The sequence below is a fragment of the Phaseolus vulgaris genome, chromosome 8 (assembly GCF_051622355.1).
Source record: "Phaseolus vulgaris cultivar YP4 chromosome 8, ASM5162235v1, whole genome shotgun sequence".
NCBI lineage: Eukaryota > Viridiplantae > Streptophyta > Magnoliopsida > Fabales > Fabaceae > Phaseolus > Phaseolus vulgaris.
This window is the reverse complement of record NC_143505.1, coordinates 31108615-31126492: the sequence shown is the minus strand read 5'-3', so window position 1 is coordinate 31126492 and position 17878 is coordinate 31108615.

Below are 17878 nucleotides of genomic sequence, written 5' to 3'. Positions count from 1 at the left end.
CATTAATAGTAAATATATATCGATTTGTTTCCAAAATATTTATATTATCATAATAAGAAAATCATTAAATAGAAATCAATTTTAGAAACTAAAACTAATTAGTTTCTATATATAGTGACTAAATTAGATATCATTTTATAGACTAAAAAATTTAGAATCTAAATAATTGGTAGTTAAAACCTTAGTAGCTAATTAGATACTAATTTAAAAATTATTTATCAATATTATAAACTAATTTAGAAACCAATAATTATTTTAGTTTCTAAAATGATCTCTAATTTAGTCATTAACAACTAATTAGTTTTTTCTCTAAAATTAATTTTTATTTAATAATTTTCTTGTAATATATTTCGGATTTAGAGACTAACACAGAAGAAAAAATATTTTTAAAAAAGTTATATTTAATATTTTCAACACGGCTGTAACCTCCCCTAAGTATATTACTCCCGGTTTGGATTTAAAGAATAACACTTATCATAATTTCTTATTTATCTGGAAATCTATACAGATTTCATCAAGTAACCTCCTATGTCCGTGTATTTGTTATGCATATAATCATGTACGAGTGACTATTCTATTGAGGCTATAGTTTATATATTTAATAAATTCAACCATTCTCTTGAAAGTTTTGAAGATTAAAAAAGATCATAAAGATTTAGAAGTATTTTAGATTGTATTGTGTGATATCAATATAAGTTTTGTCTCTCATGATTTGATCTTACATTGCAATCAGAAAGTTTTTCAAACACATTAGGAATTTTCTTGGTGATAGGTATTTTTTAATTTATTAAAAGAGATTTTCAATATATTGAAATGTTCTTGGTTGGTCTGAATACGCATTAGGGATTTTCTGGTGATAGGTAGTTTTTAATTTATTAAAAGATGTTTTCAATATATTAAAATGTTCTCGGTTGGTCTAGAATGAATGCAGGAAGCATTTTAATTGATTGGATTATTGTTTTAATATATTATATTAATTTAAAATCATGAGTAGTTCTAGTTTCTATTTTAATTGGTTAAAACAAGTAATAAATTAAAATCACTTAAGTGTTCACTCAATGTTTTGGACCCTTTTGTTTTAATTTGTCAAAAATAAAGAATTAATTGATTAATTTTAACAATGAAATTAACAAATTAAAATGCAGTTTTAATGAATTAAAACTGACAAATTGAATTATATATAGTTCTCTCATTTCAAAAACATTTGACATAAAATCAAATACATTCTTTCTGAAATCATTTTTACCTATTGAGAAAGAGTCCACACTATAAGATGAAAATTGTCATTTTGATAATTGTTTTAGCTTTATGTTCAATTTTCTAACAAAAATTAAGTTTTCCTTATGGTATTGGATCAACCTAGGTTGAATCCTTAAAGACGTATGTTTTGTGTTATATTTCCATTGCTCATATTCTCTTAATACAAGTTAAAATTGGGGGAAATTAGAATTAAACAAACTATAAAGAGAACTGAAAAGTAAAATAAAGTGAGGTTTATAGACAATTGTCTAATGGACAGTTTAACAACACCTGAAAATGTAAAAATAGAAATGTTCATGATAGAATAGTAAATTTATAAAAAAAATGAAATGTAAATGAAGAAGAAAAGAAATGAAATAAAAACATCGAATTACAATCATGAGACAATCTAGTCTAATTTTTCATGAAGCTTTCTTTGTGAAATATTTTGTGATCAATAAATTCACTACAAAAAAATGTGTATGGGGTGATGGTTATTTTTTATAAAGTGACATTTATAAACGCCATAATATACGCATGTGGTGATTTTGCATACTGCTATAAATTTTGCCACCATAAATTTTAATATGGCAGTCTTATGCGAATCGCCGCAACACCGTCATTTCACTCTTTGTATAAAGTGACATTTTTTGTATGTAATTAATACCAGGCCAAAAGTGTCATGATTTATTTTATTGGGAAACAATTTCAACGAAACACGACGCACGTAAACGCCATTATATACAATATAATGTGACTTTTTTTTACTGATATTATTATAATAAAATTGTAAAAAATAATATGTCAGTTTTAACTTGAGTACTAAATAAATGGTATTCAACCACCAATTTTTGTAATCTCGTTATTTAATAATTTGTTCTCATAATTAGAAAACTAATAATATTTAATTATAATACCATTTATTTAAATATTTTTTCATAATAAAAATAAATAAATACTATACAAAGTTATAACAAACATTTATTCATTGTATTGAAAAATAGAACAAAGTTCATACATAGTTTTTCTTCAAAAGTACACCAAGGAAAATACACAAAATAATTTTAAATATCATAACATGTTCAGATTGTTATAACCATTTTCCCTAATCAATTCTACTTCCATAACTTCCTTAATCATTTTTGTTTCCAACACTTGATCCTATTACTTGATTAGGTGATGGAGCACCACTTCCAACTGTGCCTGAAATAAATAAAAAATAATTTCAAGTTAAGAATTTTGAATTCTTATAATTATAAAATAAAGGAAGACACAAATAATAAAGATTTAACTTACTAATACCTCATTGATGGATGCATGTACCAAATTAGCTTCCATTGCAGCAAAATGTTCCGGAACATGTTTTCTCGAAGCAATATATGCAAGCAATGTTTGCATTTGAATTTTAACAGTTGCAAACTCACTTTGCATTTAGACTACCTTATCCTCCACATTTGATGAAGTTGAACTAGAGGAAGCATAGTTCATACCACTTAACCTTGTTGTGGATATTTTAAAAGCAAGGTTAGGATAAGCTCAATATGATAGTCCATTAACTCGACCAGGATGCTCCTTACCAAATATGACACCAATTGGATCATTTAGAGATATATCTGAAGCAATTTTTTGATTTATCAACATTAGCTCTTCAATTTTTTTCTAGATAAAATTGTTAGTAATGATCATTATTGTCAAAATAACATACTTGTCAAACCAATAAAGATTGCAATTATATTCTTGTCAACTACAAGTAATCACATATCTTGGAGTGATATATTATGACACAAGTTCCAAAAAATTGTTGTGAATCAACACCATCAATCATACAAGAGGCCTACCAGTAAACTAGTAAATCAGGATTACTACATATGCAAGAGGATCCACGAAAGAGCCAAAACCATATTGAACCTACATATGCAGCCTTACCTTGCTAGACTAACACTACAAGAAAATCATCAAATAGAAACCAATTTTTATAGACCAAAATAATTATTTGTAATAGTAACTAAATTAGAGACTATTTTAGAAACTAAAAAAAAAATTGGTTTCTAAATTAGTTGCTATTATTGTTAAATAGTTTATAAATTGGTATCTAATTAGCTACCAGGGTTTTAACTACCAATTATTTAGTTTCTAAATTTGGTAGAAAAAACCTTGGTTGCTAATTAGATATCAATTTAGAAACCATTTAACAATAATAGAAATTAATTTAGAAACTAAAAATTTATGTAGTCCCTAAAATGGTGTATAATTTAGTCACTATAGCAACTAATTCTTTTTGGTTTCTATTTCATGATTTTCTTGTAGTGTAAGCAACAATATACACATATAGCTATCTCTAATACCAATTCATTGTCTAATACTTACAATAAAAACAACACATAGGTTTCGTTATCAAACATATCAGACCAGCAATCAACCAATATCAAATCAACCAAGCAGACATATTCTATCAAACCAACACTTGAATATATTATGATCAGTATAAATTTCAGAAACCAAGAACAACTGCCCAACTAACCAACTAATGTCATATGAAACAAATAATGCATATTTTCAAATTATAATATAAATTACCCCAATCTCTATAGCCTCATCATTCACATAGGTTCCTTTTTTCCTCTTATGTGTGATCTTCAACATTTTAGCTCGTCCAATATTCTTACCAGTCTCAATTTTCAATATGTTCAACAAAAGTAATATAAGTATAAAAATTAAAATTATAATATATTAAAAAAGAGAGCATAATATAAGTAAAAAATACCAAGTTATGTTTTCTTCTTGACAAAGACATAGGACCACCAGTGTGAGGAATAATTTGTCTCTTCCTTATATCTTTATTTATGTTACACATGTTCTACAAAGTGAAAATGAAATCACTGTTTTGTAAATTTAAAGTCAAGCTTATTAAATAATGAAAAGTGTGTACCATTGTAGAAGTTCTCAAACGATAATCAACAAAAATAGCTCATTTCTCCATGTTTAGTCTTGCTAAAACATTCTTGATGAGGTCATTTTTTCTTAGAAAAGGGTCATAAAATTTATTCCAAAACTTGCATTTGTACTCCCTCCACAGTTTTCCAATTTTAAGCGTAGTATCTCTTTTAGCCAAATCTTTATTTTATTTACCTTGAAACAAAATTGAGGCTTTAAAAAAATAAAGATGTTAGTCCAAATCTATTGAATAAACTAAATAAGACTAAAGATATTTCAATGTAAGTTCTATTACCTTTAGTGCATTCTCCCACACGTTATCCTTGTAAAGTGTCTAGCATAGTTAACCAACTTTCAAAACTAATAGGAAACAATATATGATTTTATGCTAGTTATCCACAAACTCTAGCTAGTAAACCAGAATCTTCTCAAATTGGTTGAATTGTGTCATTATAGTTCACCACCACACGTAATCTGTTAGGCAAGTTATGAGCATCCCTAACCTTGACCTTTAGTTTTTTACTAACTCCTTCCTCATCTATAAAAATCAAATACATTATTTCATGTGCAGTGAAAATTATTACATGCAAAAAAAAAAACAAAATATCAAAATATCATATTTTTACCTATAGCATCAACAAACCAATAATGGTTTGTCTGCCTTGATATTCTTGGTTGCACTCTTTCAAGTTCAGACTTAGAAGTTGGTTATGCAGATCCAGGGGTATGTGCTGGTGCAGATTCAGAGGTTTGTGGAAGTACAAATTCAGTAGTATGTGACTATGTAGGTTAGAAGAATCTGAATATTTAGATTCACATGTATATAATGGTGCAGATTTAGAAGTTTCTGGTTGTGGAACTTGTGAAGTTTATGATTGTGGAACTCATGAAGTTTGTGGTTGTGCAAGTTGTGAGGTTTGTGGTTGTAGTGGAGACAGAAAAAATTTGGTTGTGTAGAAGCACTTCTTGCATGGTCTTGTGTAGCTTGAGGCGTATCATTAATTTTTACATAGTTGACTACAAATGTGTCTAAACCAGCAGCTAACTTAAGCAAGTTCTTTATCCTTTTAGATCTAGGCATATCTGCAATAAAGAAAGAAATAATCAAGTACAACATAATTTAAAAGTTATACAAGTTTCATCTTGGAAGATATATTAAAAGTGAAAAGGACAAAAAATTTAAAAGCTTCATACATCTTTCATAGAAAGGCATAATAGATGCACTACAAAAAATCGTGTATAATGTGGCGGTTATTTTCGTATAAACTGGCGTTTATAACCGCCACAATATACGCGTGTGGCGGTTTCCCAAACCACCATAGAACTGGCCACCACAAAGTTTAATGTGGTGGTTTTACGCTACCCGCAACAACACCCACCACTTTAACACTATGCTTAAAGTGACAGATTTTATATGTTAGTGTCAATTATAACTGTCGCAATTTAATTCATTGAAAAGGATTTCAGTGCCATTATATAGGGTATTGTACCGCCCTGGTGGTCGGGTGTGGTGACGTGGCACCCTGCTACAGTGTAGGCGTGTTGACAAGGCGCCAGGTTGGCAGATAGGAAGGAAGTCGGGAGGCACGTGTAGTCGCCGGTTGTTAAGTTGGCGTGTTCCGATTTCCAGATTACCAGAATAGGCGATCGCCAGGTTGAAGATGAAGTCGCCAGATGTAGACCCAGGCGACCAATCAGTCGGAGATCGCCAGAACAAGCACATCGCCGAAGATGAAGGAGAAGCAGATTATGAAGGCGGCCGGCGAGACCACAGGGAAGGTGTATGAAGGCCCTAACTCGCCAGTTTCAGTAGAGATCGCACTCCTAAGTTAGCTATGCACTGGGCAGTACCATGCATAAGTAACTTAGCCAAAATGAGAGTAGAAGCAGCGCCAAGTCAGGGAGCCTCCAGATGATGGCACGTGTACAGTCGGATACGAGCCACGTGTCCAAGTCTGTAACTGCCAGGAGAGAGAAAGCCATCAGGTATATAAGAGTTCTTAACAGACTTTCTGAGGTACGCACGTTCAGTTCATACACTTTACGCTTGCGAGTGATAGAGCTGATTGTGAGAGAGGATTTGCATGGTTCTCGTTCTTAGTATTTGGTGATACCGTCACTGACTTGAGCGTCGGAGTGCGATCGGCCGCAGCGGCGCCGTATCGTTTCTTTGCAGGTTCTTGAGATAGATCCCGAAGAGGAACGGAGGTGAGAAGCGGTGCGCACGTCGATCCTTTGACGAGGCATTCTCCAGCGTTCCGGTCAACAGGCAGGATCATCAGGCGCCCACCGTGGGGCCGTGTAAAACTTGCTTCCATCCACAGCGTGAGTTCGTGGAAGTTTTCGAGGTTTTCTGCGTTGTTGTGTGCTGGTGCAACCGTCGTTCGCAGTTTCTCTGAGTTTCGTTCGGTGAGTTTGCGTTTTGTACCGATTGTTTGGTTTTCGATCGGTGGAGTGAGGTCTTTTGTTGCTTGCGCGCAATCTGTTTGGTGGAAGTTCGAGTTCTTTTGTGGTTTTCTGCGAAGGTTTGCGGTGTTCTTGAGTTCTTGCGCAGTTTCTTGAGTTTTCTCCGATTGATCGCTGATTCGATCATGGTTGAAGTGTTGTCTGCTGTATTCCTGTGGTTCGCTGAAGTTAATGAGAAAAATGAGAAGCAATCGTTCCAGTCCCGTGGCGCCTGTCGCTGCTGAAGGCGACGCCGCCATGACCATGGCGCAGATGGCAGAGATGATGCGCTCGTTGCAGGCAACCGTGGAAGCCTCGCGCGTAGAGCAGGCAAGGATACATGAGGACCTGGTCGCCTCTCGCGCCAGGAACGAGGAGCTTAGCAAGGTAACTGAGGAGCTGCGTCGAGCTCTTCAGGAGCAGCAGGGACGTTCTTCTGCTGAAGAGGTGGCACCGTCGACGCCACCTCGTGTGTTCCCAATGCCATTCGTTCAGACGATTACCGACACGCCAATTCCCACGAGCGTGGTTCCGGTTAAAGCTGTTTTTACCGGCGTGGAGGATCCAGAGGCTCATCTGACAACGTTCCACACGCAGATGATGCTGTCGGGAGGGTCAGACGCCGTCTACTGCAAGATGTTCGTGAGTACGCTCCAGGGGACGGCGATGGAGTGGTTTGTGAGCCTGCCTAACGGCCACATAACCAATTTTCAACAGTTCTCGAAAATCTTTGTCGAGCAGTACATTGTCAATAAGGCACCGCCCAGGGTGTCCTATGATCTGTTTGATATAAGGCAGTACCATGGGGAGTCCCTCAAAGACTACCTCAATCGCTTCGGAGCGCAGATGGTCAGATCGCCGGCCAAGGATGAAGAAATGCTGGTCTATGCCTTCAAGAAGGGCGTGCAGCCAGGGCCATTCTGCGAGGCCTTGATCAGGGCTCATCCAGCGACGTTTGCTAAAGTCAGGCGACTTGCGGTGGCCCACATCGCCGACGAGAGTGAAGTCGCCGAGAAGAGAGGCAGCGTGGCTCCCGCCAGGCCACGCGCCCAGACCAGGATCCAGCCGCAGAGGGTGCTGGAAACGGCGGCGGCGGCCAGAAAAGACCAGAGGACTCGCCATCCCTATGAGAGGAGAAACAAGGGAAGAAGCCAAGCGCGCCAACAACCAGCACGCCAGCAACCAGCACGCCGGGAGTACAATCGCCCGCCTAAGCACAAATTCGTCATGGGACTAGCGGACCTGATCGCTATCCCTAACATATCTGCTAGGTTGAAGGCGCCCGAGAAGGTGGGAGACAAGGTACTGGGGTCAAAGCCGGACGCCTGGTGCGAGTTCCACCAGTGTTTTGGCGACAACCTGGACTCGTGTTTGTCTTTAGGATACCAGCTCGACGATCTGGTTAAGAGCGGGTTCCTAAACGACTATCTGCTGGATAGAAGGACGGGGGGAGCGTCGAGTTCCCAGCCAGCAGGTGGAGAAGCCCAGCAACACGAGATGCCTATCCACGGGGAGATCCACACCATTGCAGGGGGTTTCTCAGGTGGTGGATGCACCGCATCGCAGAGGAAAAAGTATGCGCGATCGGTGATGGCAGTGGACATGTTTGAAGATCACTCGCCGGAAGTGGACATCACGTTCACAAAGCAGGATCTTCGAGACGTTGTGCCTCATGACAACGATCCCATAGTTATTTCGTTGATCACAGCAGGGAGGAAGGTCCACAGAGTTCTGGTGGACCAAGGAAGCTCGACAGACGTGATGTTCTGGCCGACTTTCACGCAGCTGGAATTGCCCCTTGACCAGCTAAGGCCCTATGGAGGGTGCTTATATGGGTTCGCTGGCGACCAGGTGGAGGTCAGGGGGTACATTGAGTTGAGAACCATGTTTACAGATGAGGCTGGGTCGAGGACGGAGAAAATCAAGTACCTCATCGTAAACGCCCCTTCAGCATATAACATCCTGTTGGGAAGGCCCACTCTTAACAGGATAGGCACCATTCCGTCGACGCGGCACATGAAGGTGAAGTTGCTGTCCATGGAAGGGGTGGTGATCACGATCAAGTCTGATCAGAAAGAAGCGAAAAGGTGTTATGAGAATAGCCTGAAAAACAAAAGATCAGTGAGTTATGTAACAACCACCCCACCTCCCGGTGTGAAGCCCAGACCGCCGGTAACAGAGGAGGCCGCCGGAAGGGATGTAGAGATGATAGACGCTGAGCTAGGGGAGAGGAATGCTGGCCTGGAAGAGGAAGAGGCGCAGAATCGCCCCGAGGAAGCAAGGGAACAGGGAATCGCCAGGGCGGTGATCGCCAGAGAATCCAGGCCCAAACCGGTCGAGCAGTGGCTCGAGAAGGAGATCGGAGGGAAAGTTTTCAAGCTCGGAAGATCTCTGGAGGTCGATCTCCAGGACCAGATCGCCAAGGTGATTGAGCGGCATCTGGACGCGTTTGCTTGGTCCGCTTCGGACATGCCCGGGATCGATCCCGACTTCTTGTGCCATCATCTGGCGATGGACAACATGGTGAGACCGGTGCGACAAAGGAGAAGAAAATTCAATGAGGAGAGGAGGCAGGCAATCAGGGACGAAACACAGAAACTCCTCGCTGCAGGCCACATCAGGGAAGTCCAGTACCCTGAATGGTTGGCAAATGTCGTACTGGTGAAGAAGAGTAACGGGAAATGGCGCATGTGCGTCGATTTCACCGATCTGAACAAAGCTTGGCCAAAGGATTCGTATCCTTTACCAAGCATTGATGCCCTGGTTGATAGTGCTGCAGGGTGCAAGCTGCTGAGTTTCCTGGATGCCTTCTCGGGCTATAATCAGATCAAGATGCATCCCATGGATGAAGAAAAGACAGCCTTCATGACGGAGAGGTCGTGCTATTGCTATAAGGTGATGCCGTTTGGGCTGAAGAACGCGGGGGCCACGTACCAGAGGTTGATGGATCGAGTACTTGCACCAATGCTGGGAAGGAACGTGCAAGCCTACGTCGATGACATGGTCGTGACCTCGCAGGAGAAAAGCAAGCACGTTGCGGACTTGGAAGAATTGTTCACGACGATCGCCAAGTTCAAGTTAAAGCTCAACCCGGAGAAATGCATTTTCGGCGTGGAGGCTGGAAAGTTTTTGGGTTTTCTCTTGACTGAAAGGGGGATAGAAGCTAACCCAGACAAGTGTGCCGCCATCTTGGCGATGAGAAGCCCGGCTACAGTGAAAGAAGTCCAGCAGCTAACAGGTCGGATGGCAGCCCTATCTCGCTTCGTGTCAGCTAGCGGAGAAAAGGGGCATCCCTATTTTCAGTGTCTGCGGCGCAATAACAAGTTCGCTTGGACGAAAGAATGCGAGGAAGCTTTCGTCAAGCTAAAAGAGTATCTGGCGAGCCCGCCGGTTCTGTGCAAACCGCTGGCGGGAATCCCTCTCAGGTTGTATTTCGCTGTGACTGAGAGGGCAGTGAGTGCGGTGCTCGCCCAGGATCAAGATCAGGCTCAGAAGCCTATTTATTTTGTGAGCAAGGTGTTGCAGGGCCCAGAAACGAGATATCAGGCCCTGGAGAAGGCTGCGCTGGTTGTGGTGTTTTCGGCGAGGAGGTTGCGCCACTACTTCCACAGTTTCACAATACTGGTGATGACTGACCTGCCCATCCAGAAGGTCTTGAAGAAACCTGACGTTGCGGGAAGAATGGTGAAGTGGGCAGTGGAGTTGTCAGAGTTTGACATTAAATATGAGCCCCGAGGCCCGATCAAGGGGCAAATCTTTGCAGATTTTGTGGTCGAGCTCTCATCCGAGGCGACGCGGGTTGAAGGAGACGATTTCCGTTGGGTACTCTCGGTGGATGGATCGTCGAACCAGCAGGGTAGCGGTGCTGGAGTCATATTGGAAGGACCCAACGGCGTGCTGATTGAACAATCTTTGAGGTTTGCCTTCAAAGCCAGCAACAATCAAGCAGAGTATGAGGCGCTGATCGCCGGGATTCTGCTGGCCAAGGAGATGGGAGCTAGGGTGCTGATGGCTAAGAGTGACTCGCTGCTAGTCACAGGGCAAGTAACAGGCGAGTTCCAGGCTAAAGATCCACAAATGGCGGCTTACTTGGCGTATGTGCAGGAATTGAAGAGTTCCTTTGCCTCTTTTGAAGTAGTACATGTGCCCAGAGAGCAGAATGCCCGAGCTGACTTGCTTGCTAAGCTCGCCAGCTCAGGCAAGGGGGGTAGGCAGAGGACGGTGATTCAAGAAACTCTGAAGACGCCGAGGGCATTTGTAGCAGATCACCTGGTCCTTCAGATAAGCAAGTCGACGGAGAGAGCAGCGAGAAGCCATAAGTCCTTGACGCAAGAAACTCTGAGATTGCCGAGAGTTAGAGCATGTCCAGGAGAGAAGGTGGACGTGATGCAGGTCTGCGCCGCCCATGAGCCAGACACTTGGATAACACAGTACAAGCGGTGCTTGGCAGATGGTCTCCTCCCGCTGGATCCAACAGAAGCTAGGAAGGTAAAGAAAAATTCCAGCAAGTATACATTGATTGATGGCGATCTATACAGGTTTGGGTTCACTCACCCACTCTTGGAATGTATACACGGCGAGAAGTGCACGAGAATTATGGCAGAGCTCCACGAAGGTATATGTGGGAGCCACGTCGGGGGTCGAGCTCTGGCCGCAAGGACTCTCCGTGCAGGCTACTACTGGCCATCCATGAGAGAAGATTGCAAGAAATATGCCCAATGTTGTAAACAATGCCAGCAGCACGCCGATTGGCATAAGGCACCTCCCGAGGAGTTGAAGTCGATCTATAGCCCTTGGCCGTTTCATACTTGGGGAATCGACATCCTGGGACCTTTCCCGCTGGCGATCAGGCAAATGAAGTACTTGGTGGTGGCGATTGAGTATTTCACCAAGTGGATTGAAGCAGAACCAGTGGCCCAGATCACCGCACACAAGATCGAAGGTTTTGTATGGAAGAACATCGTGTGCCGGTTTGGAGTGCCTAAGCGCCTGGTGTCAGATAATGGAACGCAGTTTGCAAGCCACCTGTTGAAGAAGCTTTGCGAAGGGGTAGGAATTCAACAAGTGTTTGCATCCGTCGAGCACCCTCAAACAAATGGCCAGGTGGAATCAGCTAATTGGGTGTTGTTGAGAGGTTTGAAGAGAAGGCTTGAGAAAGCCAAGGGAAGTTGGGCTGAGGAGGTGCCCCGTATAGTCTGGGCGTACCACACCACCGAGCAGTCAGGAACCCATGAGACCCCGTTTAGCTTGGTCTATGGGTGTGACGCCATGATTTCGGTGGAGATCCAGGAGAGCTCGCCGAGATTCCAGAACTTTGTAGAGGAAGATTCGAATGAAGAGAGAAGGCTGAACCTGGATCTGCTGGATGAGGTCAGGGAAGAGGCGAGGCTGAAGGCTGAGGCGGTGAAGAGGAGGATCGAACGAAGATACAACTCTAAGGTGATGCCAAGGCAGTTTAGGGAAGGCGATCTGGTGATGAGGAAGGCCCACCAGTACGAGATGGAGAATAAACTATCACCCAAGTGGACTGGACCGTTCAGAATAACCGAGGCGCTCGGGAACGGAGCCTACCGCTTAGAAACGCTGGAAGGAGGGGCGATCCCTCGCACCTGGAACGCCACACACCTGAAGTTGTACTATAGTTAAGAGCTTTGTAAGTAAAGACAAACACAATGTTATATTACAATGTCTCTGTTAAAACAGTTTGAAGGGGGCACTCTTTTTTCCCTAAGGAGGGTTTTTAATGAGGCTACCCAATAAAAGAAGAGTTTTCGAAGTATAAGGTGTTTTCAGATTGCATGTGTGCTATTTTCAAAAGTTTTGAAGAAAGACCTTGTCATTTGTACATGATTTAAGGCAAGAAAAGATGTAACGCGTGCTTTCTAAAAGGTTTTAAGTCCTCATCGTTTTTTGGCGATCGGAGGCACCAGTTAAGTTTTAAGTCCTCATCGTTTTTCGGCGATTGGAGGCACCAGTTAAGTTTTAAGTCCTCATCGTTTTTAGGCGATCGGAGGCACCAGTTAAGTTTTCAAAGTCCTCATCGTCTTTCGGCGATCGGAGGCACCAGATGAAAGACCTCAACGCTCTCGCGCGTCCTGAGGCAAGCAAAAGACCTCCTCGCCGTCGAGCGAGTGCAGGCGAGAAAGAGAAAAAGTCCTCCGTGTTTCTGGGAGCGAGAAGATGTAACTCCTGGGGCAATGTAGAGGCAAGTTAAAGACCTCCTCGCCGTCGAGCGAGTGCAGGCGAGAAGAAAGAGAAAGGTCCTCAGTGCATCCAGGGGGGAGGAGATGTACACCCTGGGCAAGTTGAGGCACCAGATAAAGTCCTTATCGCCGTTGTGCGAGCTAAGGCCAATTAAAGACCTCCTCGCCGTCGAGCGAGTGCAGGCGAGAAAGAGAAAGGTCCTCAGTGCATCCAGGGGGGAGGAGATGTACACCCTGGGCAAGTTGAGGCACCAGATAAAGTCCTTCTCGCCGTCGAGCGAGTTAAGGCCATTTAAAGTCCTTCTCGCCGATGAGCGAGTTCAGGCGAGTAAAAAGTCCTTCTCGCCGATGAGCGAGTTCAGGCGAGTAAAAAGTCCTTCTCGCCGATGAGCGAGTTCAGGCGAGTTAAAGACCTTCTCGCTTACATGCGAGCGTAGGCAAGATAAAATCCTTCTCGTCTCGCACGAGTTCAGGTATGGCGCAGAGGGTGGAAGAAGTTTGGAAGGTGGCTAAGGTAGGTTCGAAGAGAACACCTAGTCAGCCGGTCTTTTGCTCTGAAGTTCAGGAGGGCAAAGGAAAATCCCAAAGGGCGTTTCTACCCCAGATAAAGAAACGATTGCCAAAGCATGAGGCTAGGAAAAGCTGATGTTACCAAGAGGTCCTGGCAATCGGGAAAAGCTCAAACACGACGAGAAGGTCGAAAGACTTGTTTGATAAAGCAGGTCGAGTGGGACGTTGTTTGAGCCAATGATTGAGTTACAGTTTGTTGTGTGGAAGGTATTCTTATGATAAGGTTAGTGCCTCAAGAGTACAAGTTGTTTAAAGCGATTATTGCTCAAGTTTGAATTGGCTCGAGGCAGTTACGTCAAAAGTCGTATTCGCAAAATTGTTAAGTTGAATCCGACAAAGTTAAACATGCAAAGAAGGCTAAAGCGCTTAAAAGGAGTCAGGGGAGAAAATATCCAAGTTTTGTGATTGAAATAAGTACCTGTTCAAAACACATATGCACGAGTTTTTATTACAAGGTATATACAAGCGAAATTATAAAGTAGCAGACGAGGTGGAGTTGGTTAAGTCTTCGGTGGGAACGACCTTTCCGTCTACTACTTCGTTGTTCAACGACACCATGCTGAGGTCGAGATCGGGGAATAGGCATGCGAATTGTTCCCGAGCGGCTTCGAATCCAGCAACCAGAATCTGAGCAGAGCTTAGCTTAAGTTCTTCAATTTGCCCTTGAAGTTCTTCAACCTGTTTCTTGAGCTCCTTGTTCTACTGCTCCAGCTCTTCGACCTGTTTTCGGAGTTGTTCGTTGGTCTCTTGAGCATGGAGAAGGTCGTCAGTAACCTTCTTGGATTCCGTTTGAGCTTGGGTCAACTCGGCAGCCACCTTTCCTTTTTCCTTGTTTGCCTCGGCGAGATCAGCCATGGCGTCGTCCCTCGCTTTTTCTACTTGCCCAAGTAGCTTATCGCGGTCGATCGACCTCTGCTCCAGTTTTTGCAACTTGGCGGCATCAGCTTGAATGTGAGCCTCCAGGTCACTCGCCTTGGTGCGAAGAGGCACGATTTTGCTTTCCAGCTCGACTTTCTCTTGGGCAAGATCATGAATTTTGCGGCGAAGGTCAGCAGCTTCCTTGCGCGCCAGCCTGAGCTCGGTATTCATGGCGTCCTCCACTCGAGAGTGTTCGATTTCTGCGAGCGTCAGGCTGAATGACATCTTCTCCACCTCAACCTTCATAGTGCTATTTTCGGTCTTGAGGTTGAAGAGATCATCTTGAAGCCTCCTGGTGGAGCTCTCCACAGCCCTCGTTATGATCGCGGGGATATCCTCTGCTATGTTTTTCAACTTGGCAGTCAGAGGTTCCCACATCCTTGTGACGTCAAGGGAAAGGTTTGCTGCTTGGAGAGGCGCCAGGGGGGCTTGTTGAGGGTTCTCGCCGCCACCTTCCTTAGCAGGATCTTCAGTGTTTGCTTCCTGGCGTGGCGACGGGATCGGGGATTCGGTGATTAGAATTGGAGAGGTATGAGCAACCTCATCCCCGATTGGAACGTTTCCTGCAGCTGAAGTGTTTGAAGGGGGGCCCCCTCCTGCTGACACATGTGGCGTAGAGGCGCTTGGGGGGTCCTCCAAGAAATTTGGCTCTTGGGCCTCAGCTGCAGGTGGCGCAGTGGCCAGTGGAACTGCTTGGACTGGTGATGAAGGGGCTTGTGGTGTTGGCGATGAGGGAGGAGGAGCAGGCGTTGATGGTGGTGTTGAGGCTGGAAGAGGGGGTGGAGCAGGTGGAGAAGATGGTGCCACCCTCTTCCTTTTCGTGACAAGGCCATCCTCTGTGACCTCGTCGTCCTCTTCTTCCTCCTCTTGGACGATTTGAAGGGCTTTTCGCTTAGGCCTCTTAAGGACCAGTTTCTTGCGCTGGGTGGGTTCCTTGGGCGGTGATCGCCCATGAACGATGGCCTTCTCGACCGCCGAGTTGGGCACCGTTTGGGAACCGGTCGCCAACCCGTGGTTTCGGGCGAGCGCCTTTAAGTCGGCGAGCATGTTTTTTCCCAACATGGTGTCTGCATGAAACAAAAATGCAGGAGTTAGCTCAGAGAAGAAAAAGATAAGTGTATGAGGTAATGAAACAGCAAAACAGGTAGTATATGTAGAAAAGGTAAAACCAAAGTCTTGTGCGTATCGCACAAGACGCCCAGAAGCAGTATCAGAAGCAGTACCAGAAGCAATATCAAAGCAACAGTTTGGATGTCCTAACCTATTTGGAATTCTAGCTGGTCCTCAAAGAATTCGAAGGAGATCAAGGTGGGGGTCAGGAATGTTATATTGGCATCCGACACCCTCTTCCAGAATAGACAGAGGTCTCTGTCCAAGGCTCCCATGCTATCAGGACTTCTGGGCCTCCTGAAGCAGCTCTTGGACTCCTTTTTCCCCTTGTCCACCCAGTACAAGGGGAAGCCATCAAGGAGGGAGGTGTCCTTGTCGTTTGCACGTACTTGGATGAACTTCCCCTTCCAGCCTTTGTACGATTGCTGGAAGATGGTAAAAATGGATCTCCCAGCAATTGCATTCAAGCTGACCCACAGGCGGTCTCCTGGGTGCTTGGCCTCAAAAAGGAACAAAAACACGTCCACCGACGCGGGCAACCCCAGGTGGTCGCATGTTATTTGAAAGGCTCGAACAAACGCCCAACTGTTGGGGTGAAGCTGGGCGGCAGCGATGTTGAGCTCGGTCAATAGTTCCCTCTCGAATCGGGTGAGAGGGAACCTGAGCCTGACCTTCTTGAAGAAAGTTGTGTAAACAAAGCAGAAGGGCCCGTCGGCGCTTACTTTGTCATCAGCACACACTGGCAGAGCGGCGGGGCAAGGCAGCACCATCATCTTCTCGTCGTGCTCCTTGTGAAACGATTGATAGGCCTCGTCCCCCTTGGTCAACCGCAAAACTGCTCCCGCAGTGTTCACCGACGAGGTCTCCTTCAGAAGGGTTGAGTTAGCCCAGGGGTATAGAGTTTTGAAGTCTGGCAGAGGGACGGGGGCTCCTCCAGCGTTAGATGGAGTCGCCTGAGCCGGAACAGGTTGGGAAGGTGCAGGCCTCTCAGCCTGCGAAGAGGAAGCACCACGAACTTGTGTTGAGTCGTGTGCTTGTGAAGGAAGGTTACGCGCTGATGGAGGGGGGTTCGGGGTAATCTTTGTGCGAGTCATGATAGCAACTGCAAAGGAAGAAGAAAGAAAAAATGATCAGGGGATTACAGAGGCTGACTCGATCACAGAAGGAAGGTGAAAAAACGAACGAATGTATGTTCGTTGCGACGATCAACAAAGCCCTAAGTTACGCAGAAGGAGAAATGGAAAGACAACCCACAGCGTATGCACCAGGCAGTTACAGGATGATGCAAATCGGTGAAAATGCAAGGAAACCCAGCAGATGAAGGAAAGTAATTACCTTTCGATGATCAGGGAGACGATGGAGGAAGATGGTGATCTGGAGCGTTGAAGAGCGTTGAGAGTTTTCGCAGAGGGAAGTTAGAGCGTTTGCAAGCACGAAGGAAAGTGATGGAACAGTGGAGCGTAATGGGTTTAAGGGTTTTCGAAATGATTTTAGGAAGCGCTAACGGCAGATGAAGATAGCCGTTGATGAAAGCCACGTGTCGAACGATGAATGAAGGGTTTGGTGGAGCGTCAGAGCAGCAGAAAGTACAGTTGCTTGGAATTCTGCGTCAGGGCCACGTAGATCGGTGTTAACGAAGGCTCTTTCAGTCTTTTCGCTAAACAAGTCTTCGCTTAAGACTGGGGGGCTTGTGTACCGCCCTGGTGGTCGGGTGTGGTGACGTGGCACCCTGCTACAGTGTAGGCGTGTTGACAAGGCGCCAGGTTGGCAGATAGGAAGGAAGTCGGGAGGCACGTGTAGTCGCCGGTTGTTAAGTTGGCGTGTTCCGATTTCCAGATTACCAGAATAGGCGATCGCCAAGTTGAAGATGAAGTCGCCAGATGTAGACCCAGGCGACCAATCAGTCGGAGATCGCCAGAACAAGCACATCGCCGAAGATGAAGGAGAAGCAGATTATGAAGGCGGCCGACGAGACCACAGGGAAGGTGTATGAAGGCCCTAACTCGCCAGTTTCAGTAGAGATCGCACTCCTAAGTTAGCTATGTACTGGGCAGTACCATGCATAAGTAACTTAGCCAAAATGAGAGTAGAAGCAGCGCCAAGTCAGGGAGCCTCCAGATGATGGCACGTGTACAGTCGGATACGAGCCACGTGTCCAAGTCTGTAACTGCCAGGAGAGAGAAAGCCACCAGGTATATAAGAGTTCTTAACAGACTTTCTGAGGTACGCACGTTCAGTTCATACACTTTACGCTTGCGAGTGATAGAGCTGATTGTGAGAGAGGATTTGCACGGTTCTCGTTCTTAGTATTTGGTGATACCGTCACTGACTTGAGCGTCGGAGTGCGATCGGCCGCAGCGGCGCCGTATCGTTTCTTTGCAGGTTCTTGAGATAGATCCCGAAGAGGAACGGAGGTGAGAAGCGGTGCGCACGTCGATCCTTTGACGAGGCATTCTCCA